Source organism: Saccostrea cucullata, unplaced genomic scaffold (assembly GCF_032062105.1).
Source record: "Saccostrea cucullata isolate Sc308-1 unplaced genomic scaffold, CSIRO_AGI_Scuc_v1 ctg5415, whole genome shotgun sequence".
In the NCBI taxonomy this organism is placed as follows: Eukaryota; Metazoa; Mollusca; class Bivalvia; order Ostreida; family Ostreidae; genus Saccostrea; species Saccostrea cuccullata.
In genome coordinates, this window is record NW_026929885.1 from 47,518 (window position 1) to 55,583 (window position 8,066).

The window sequence follows — 8,066 nt, forward strand, 5'->3', positions numbered from 1 at the left end:
CGTAGCCGAGACGTGTTTAGAAAAGATAATTATTTAAACTCTCTGATATTGTAGGAATATTTTTTATAGCCAGGACAATAAACAATTGGACAAGCAGTATAACAATATAATAGACGCCTGGCCTAAGGAATGTTTTTTAACCACCCTCAACCCCAAAAATATATGTTTTAAAGGATATCGTGCTAGCAAAACTGATTAAAGTATTCGCAGCATCTTTAATCCAATACACTTCACAAAAGAACAACCTAACACATTGCATATATAATAATTTAAAACCAACGCAACATACAGGAGCTTCTTAATATAGATTAAATCATTCAAAGGGAAGCACTCTTCACACAATATTTAATGTGTACATGTATAGGTAATTAAGCATCTTTCCAAGTCAAGGGTTTTTGATCCGCTCAGCTCCAAGTAAATTTCCATTTCGCATATTTTCATATGTTTATGCAATTTCTTCATATACATACGGAACATATTCAGTTAAGAAAAATACAACTACAACTTTATAGAAAATCCTTAAGGAGAGAGGTTCTGCAGGTCCCAAGGCAAGACTATACCTGAGAACATGCTACAAATTCCTGTCAAAATTTTGATTTTTATCACTTTGAGTTCTATTCAATGTAATTACTTAAAACAGTGCGACATTTAACTCCGGACACGACATTTGTCCGGACTTTCGCCAACCACTTTTCCAAAGATACATGAAAACCATTTATGTCATCTGGTGGGATTTTTTTAATCGCACAACATGGACTAACCTTTACACCTGAATATCTTCTAGTTTAAAAGATATTACACCTGCAATCAAGAAATCCCATGGGATTATGGTGGGATTTTCTCTCCTAACCAATATCCCACCATTATTCTGTGGGAGAAAAATGAGTTCTGTGGGATTTTTTCTCCTATAGAATCAAAACTCCCATTTTTAACCCTACATAGGATTTTTTATCCCATAATGTATGAAATGGGACAAGAAGTTCTATAATTGACACTAATAGGATAAAAAGTTCTCTACCAAAATGATTTATAGAATATTTTATCCTACAGGAGAATGGAAATTGTTTTGATTCTTTTAATTTAATACAGTCAAGGGTCAAAATTACTTTTGAAAGCTTAATTGTTGCCATATAATTCATTAAAACTCAACATTTTAAAATCATTACCTTGATATTTCTACTCTAGCTTATATTACTGTTAAAAAAAATTTACTGTCATATTATATACATGCTGTTGTCATGGTTGTCTAAGATATAAAGTTGTTATTCTTAGTCTTTACTATCATAAACCAAAAATAAACTTCTGCATAGATCTATCTTGATTTTACAAGGAACATGATGAATGGTAGCTTAAATAATAGCCATTTTTTGAAAATATCATTGAAATAGGTTTGTGATGGGTTTTGGTTATATTATAATTGCTGAAATACTTCCGACCTTTAAATGTTTCACCCCCAGTTTAGACTCATTGAGAGTCAATTTTATCATATTTTTGTCATATTGTCATTTTGTAAACTGATGGGCTGTAATGCCCAAAGTTATATACTGAATAAACTTATTTTATAAAAGTACCTTCTCGAGTGCTCCTTATACATAGGAGGGAATTCCATAACTGAATATGCTGAATGGAACTGTAGCACCTTTTGACTTATTAATTTGCGCTGAGGTGATTATGGACTAATTCAAGCATTACGTATTAAACCAATATCTCAATAAAATGAATATAAATGAGACTACATTGATTTAAAAGTACGTGAATTAATCCTTTTAGCAGACAACAAAAGTTCAGCCACTTCGGTCTTCTTTCCTGTTCATGCATCACAGTTGCATCAATGCATTTACAGACTGTGAATTTTTACTATAAAAAAAACGTAACGGAGATTTAGATAGGAACAGTGTAATGTGTGTATTCGTCTCGACTATGTGGATTCACTTCGGGCGTTTTGTTCCCATCTAAATAAAGTATTCTATAACGACTATATATTTTTACTTTAAATGAATGTTGAAATATTTTTAATCATGGTACCGTTTTCACTTGGAGAGCGTTATCAAATAAAAGTACTCAGCCAAGTGAATTTGCATGAATTAAAAGGCGAAAACTTGCAATACTCATGTTTCACAGATGAATTTTAGGGGTCAAATAAATATATATTTTATATGAATGCAGGTATCTGACTTTGAAAACATAATTTCTATTTTTGAAAAGTAACAATGTATTTATAAGGCAGATAAAGTTCCCCCTTTTCGAATAATTTATTGAAATTTTAGAAACTTAAAAAAAAGTCTCCCCTTGCCATTGGTCATTTTCTAAGTGTTTAGGTTTGATTAACTGTGTGAGTGCTATAACAAAAACTTAACTGTATTCCAAACTGGCAACTAATAAACTTCAATGAAAAGTACAAAAAGTTATGGTAATCAATTACGTGAACAATCCAATTCCTATTGACAGAGTATTATGACCATGATGATGAATTCTCCCTTTGAAAATTTTAGTCCTCTTAGAATTTATCATTTTACATTTAGAAATTAGAGGCTATTGCAAGCAAAATAATACCAACTTGGCACAATTTCATTGAAAAATAAAAAAGTTATGGTCATTCAAGAGAACACCCCTGAGTATGATTGACAGAGTATAACATAATGATGGATTCTCCCTATGAAAATTTTAGTCCTCTTAGAATTTATCATTTTACATTTAGAAAGTAGAGGCTATTGCAAGCAAAATAATACCAACTTGGCACAATTTCATGGAAAATAAAAAAGTTATGGCCATTCAAGAGAACACTGCTGAGTACGATTGACACAGTATAACATAATGATGGATTCTTCCTATGAAAATTTTAGTCCTCTTAGAATTTATCACTTTACATTTAGAAAGTTGAGGCTATTGCAAGCAAAATAATACCAACTTGGCACAATTTCATTGAAAAATAAAAAAGTTATGGTCATTCAAGAGAACACCCCTGAGTATGATTGACATAGTATAACATAATGATGGATTCTCCCTATGAAAATTTTAGTCCTCTTAGAATTTATCATTTTACATTTAGAAAGTAGAGGCTATTGCAAGCAAAATAATACCAACTTGGCACAATTTCATGGAAAATAAAAAAGTTATGGCCATTCAAGAGAACACTACTGAGTACGATTGACACAGTATAACATAATGATGGATTCTTCCTATGAAAATTTTAGTCCTCTTAGAATTTATCATTTTACATGTAGAAAGTACATACTATTGCAAGCAAAATAATACCAACTTGGCAAAATTTCATTGAGAAATAAAAAAGTTATGGCCATTCAAGAGAACACACCAGTATGATTAGGTGACTTTAATTAACATGGCATATGTTCCCTATGAAAATTGAAGTCTTTTTACATTATCAGAATTTCTATATTGTTTTGCAGTGTTAAAAAAAGAAAAAGAAAAAAACAACATATTTTTGTATGTACGTTAATCAACATTTTAAAATGTTGTTGGTTTTTTTTTCTTGGAAAATGTTTTAATTAAAAATATATTTTAGAGAAGTTACTCCAAAACAAAGTATATACACAAATTGATAATAAACAGGAAATGGCTCGTGTAATCATCAGTCGGTGTGAAGATGAATTGTTGAATATATGTGTACATCATCGTTTACATTGAAGTTCTGAAAAAAAGGTGTGAGAATATTCCTTCAGGCTAAATTTTACAACATATTTTCAAAGGTGTGAAATCGGACATCATTCAATGATTTCAATCTGATCACTCTTTTACAAATTTCCATAATCAATAAAGTACTCTAGAACTCTAGAATTTTCAAAACTACTCTAGAACTCTTGAAAATTCTATGGCAAATCAAATCAAAGATACTGAAATACAATCAGGCTTTTGGAAGCATTTTCAGTACTCTTTTGAGATGGTTTGGGGTACATTAAAGGAGGTTGGCACAACTGATGTAGAATTTTTTAGAAGCATACAACTTTTATACTTTTGTTTTATAATATTCGTAGCGAAAAAGAGACATCTGCATATTGGGGCAACATTGAATCTGCGTGATATTTAAAATTCTTTTAATTTATTTTTTGTTTTACTAAATAACGATAAAATGTATGAATCTTTAAGCTTTCCGCTCTTACTCTGTATTGGTGTTGATGTGCAGTGCTAAGTTTGTACAATCTCATAAGATTTTAAATACATGTATATGAAAACAAAGCTGAAAGAGACTTCAAACTACACAGTGACCTGCAGTATGCCAGCAATTAGCCCTTTGTTTTATTTCACAAGTGTTGATTCTATCTGAATATGAAATGTTTGTACATTTTGAATACAAGATTACTGGATTATTTTTCATACGGAATTTCAATTTGTTCATCATTATCTTTCCATCACATATCTTTTTGATTTAATTTCTTCTGTTTACAAATTTTAAATCAATTTGCTCTTCTACGATAGTTTTGGTTTATGTGTGAAATGTGATCTAAACGACAACATTAAAACAAGCTTTCAGAACATAACCAATATCGACTACATCCTATCTTCATTATATACCAACAATTCTAAGAAGACCCTTTTAATTATTTACTATAATTTAAATCAGGGATCTATAAATTGTCATTTTTCTTTATTAAACATTCAAAAAATTCCTTTTCGTCCAATGTTCCCTAAAATAAAAGTTATATTGGCTATTATTGTTAAGATGAAAATATAAATCAGATAAACGTAAAGATCATCAGAATTTTAAATCTAGCATTTTCATTCTAGAAAGGCACATAACTCTGTAAAGAGTATCGTATTATGCTATCGTGTCCTATTTCGGGCATAGGTATTATTTAATTAAGCTAGATATAAAGCTATAATTTTTTTTCATGATTTAATTTTATTAAATCGATAAAAAACAATAATAGGAAATATTCATCAACGTGTCACAATACTCCACTTCCAGATATTGGCTCTGTTGACTTCTTAAACGCTTTTGCTTTCGACGGGACTATATTTTTGGACGGGGGGTGTCGATCCTAAGTTAAGCTTAATGTGATTTTTTTAATTATATATATATTTGTCATCTGAGTTTGATTTCACAGAAAAAGCATCAACTTCTGTAGTATTTTGCATGTTTTTCTTACTCTTGCAGTAATGTTTGAAAACTAATAAAGTAACTCAATTCTACTGTTAAACCCTAACACCTCTCCCCTTGCTAACTTCCGAGAGACAAATATTTTTACCCCAGATCTCGATGGGGTACCCCATCGGGCAATTAAGAGTCTTTTGTTTTCCCTAGGTAGCAAAACTGTCACAATTTGCTTGGAACTAACAAAACATACACAAGGGATATTAACAAAAAGCAAGTCGATTTAACAACTGAATCTACAATAGAAATTCATGGCAAACAAACTCCATAATTTTCTAAACCTTCGTATTAAAGTCATATATATTTTTTTCATTTTTAGTTTAAAAATTAAATCCAACAATTTAATTTTATATTACATCATTCATAATTGATAGCAGACAATTAAAATAAAATTGTATACCCCCCCCCCCCCCCCCCCCTTTAACATGTGTTAAAGGACAGATGATAGAAATTTTTGTCAAAGAATTCGAAAATATAAACTTGAATCATATTTATGAAAGTAAATTGAATACTAGTATAGCTTTTAATTTTTCATTCTACGTTTCACAAAAATGGGGTTTAAACAATTTATAGGTTACTATTGAGTATTGATATTTGTCAAAGAATTCGAAAATATAAGCTTGAATCATATTTATGAAAGTAAATTGAATACTCGTATAGCTTTTAATTTGTCATTCTACGTTTCACAAAAATTGGGTTAAAACAATTTATAGGTTACTATTGAGTATTGAAGGATGCATGGTTGGTGAATACATCATAGAAGGTTAACAATATATCGAAATGTCGTGAAGAAAAAGAAGGGGCTTCATGGGGGCTATGTATTGACTGGACTTTTACACTTGTACGGAATATCCCGCTGACCATGCAAATAAAATTAACTTTTCAAGGGAAACATTTTATTTTAGAGATACGGAGAGATTATATTGGATATTTGAATTACCATTATTACCCATGACAGTATTTACAACCAAAAAAAATTTAAAAAATTAAAATAGTCCTGTTTTCATTTCTTTGTTTTCTCGTGAACTGTGCATTGTTTAAATTAAAAAAAATAAAATAAACCAATAAATAACAAGAATAGATATGGGTTACCCCATATCCAAAGATATTCGACTTTTAGATTTAATATATGTTTAACAGTGATTATAATGACTTTAATAAAAAAAAAATGCACTGTCTAATTATGGAACTGGTGTAAATTTCGTGAGTCCGTAGCATTTTGGTCACCCAGTGTCCTAACAAACAGTACACATACCTGTGTCCGCAAGACCAACATTAGCCTTGGTCTACACACGTGAGATGGAGCAGTCAAATGTATCCAGCGAGTTCGGAGAAACACGTTTTGTTTTGCCGAGAAGTTACGATGGCAGACAAAACATTTCTTAATTAGATCATATGAATACGAATTTTGATTAATAAAAATTATACAATCCCTGTTGAACTATAGTTTGTTCTATCATTTGCATCTGCAACAACTTGTGTTTAAAATGACCGGGTTAGGAAAATCAGGACCGGGCCGGAAAATTCTAAACTGAAAACGTTTTTGTTTTGAAAATTACTGAAATATACTAATGTAATCGTCGCAGAAATTACTTGAACTAAATTCAAGTTCTGTATAAAATGGTATGCTGACTTCAACACGAACCCGAATCTCCGACCCAGTTCTCGTTTTGCTACACATTTTATATACCCTACAGTTTACCAAGTGTACACACGAGCAGAATGCGGCCAGGGATTGAAAATTCCGTCATTTAATAAAACACACACACAGAATGATTTTTTTTTCTTTAAGAAGAAATTGTATGATAATTAAAGGAGTATAAACATGTACTTAATACAATTGCTGATATAGTTTTATCTATTCATCGGTGAAAAGATATGAATCGAAAAATGACCTAAATATTCTCTGTTATCAAACATGTAAAAAAAAAAGGGCTGAGGAGGGAGCGAGCGTAGGAATATTGATATTTTTTATTTGGATTTCGGGGGAAAGTGGTTTTCTAAATATAACGTGACGTTATTTTTGATTTTTATAACGTATGACATACACAACTTTACTCTTATCATGAACAATAATGTTTTATCTACTTATCATGATGGGACTATTTTGGTCGGACCAATTTCTGTGAGCCGCCGCTGAATACAGTAATATATCTTGCATAAATAGTATGCACTGATCGAATATATTAAAAAAGAAACCGCAATATTCTATCTATGGATTCACTTCTTAAAAATTCTGTGCAGAAGGATGCATTACTCCTAGAATTACCCAAAACCATTCAAAGAAAAAAAACGAGGAATTTCCACATGATGTTTGTAAACAAAACCTGCTCTACTCTCGTAAGTAGATATAGAATTATGGAATTTGTTATTTATTTCATTAAAAGCATGTTAATACATGGCTTATCACCTTGATAGATCAGAGACATATAAGAGAATATTATACGTCTCTGGATAGATCAACCTGATCCCTCGTTCACTTAGGGGTGCGTTCAAAAGCGTATTGGCTAACTCAGAAGCTAAGTAGTAGATATCTATCTCTATTGAAGGGACAGCTAACCTAGCTGCTAAATGTTAGATTTTGAATAAAGATAAATCAGTAAAAACTTTTTACTGGATCAAATAAAGTTTATTTCAGGCGAAAATATATATTTAAATTTACATTTAGTTCACTTAGAAATAGGAAAAAACCTTCCTTTTTGTAAAAATCTTGAATGCTGCAAATTTGTAACCAAGGAAACCATCTTGGATTTGGGACGTAGCATTAAATATTTATGCTAGCTCCTAGGCCTAATGAAAACAATATGTCTTCAGATGTTATGAATTTTTGTCACTGTAAACATGATAAAGTGTTTGCAGAGCTAGCAGTCGATGGGGATATTCAGTAGTATATTATACAAAGTAAATAATCGTCAGAAAATTATACACATCGGAATTATTATTCTTTTGTTCGAAT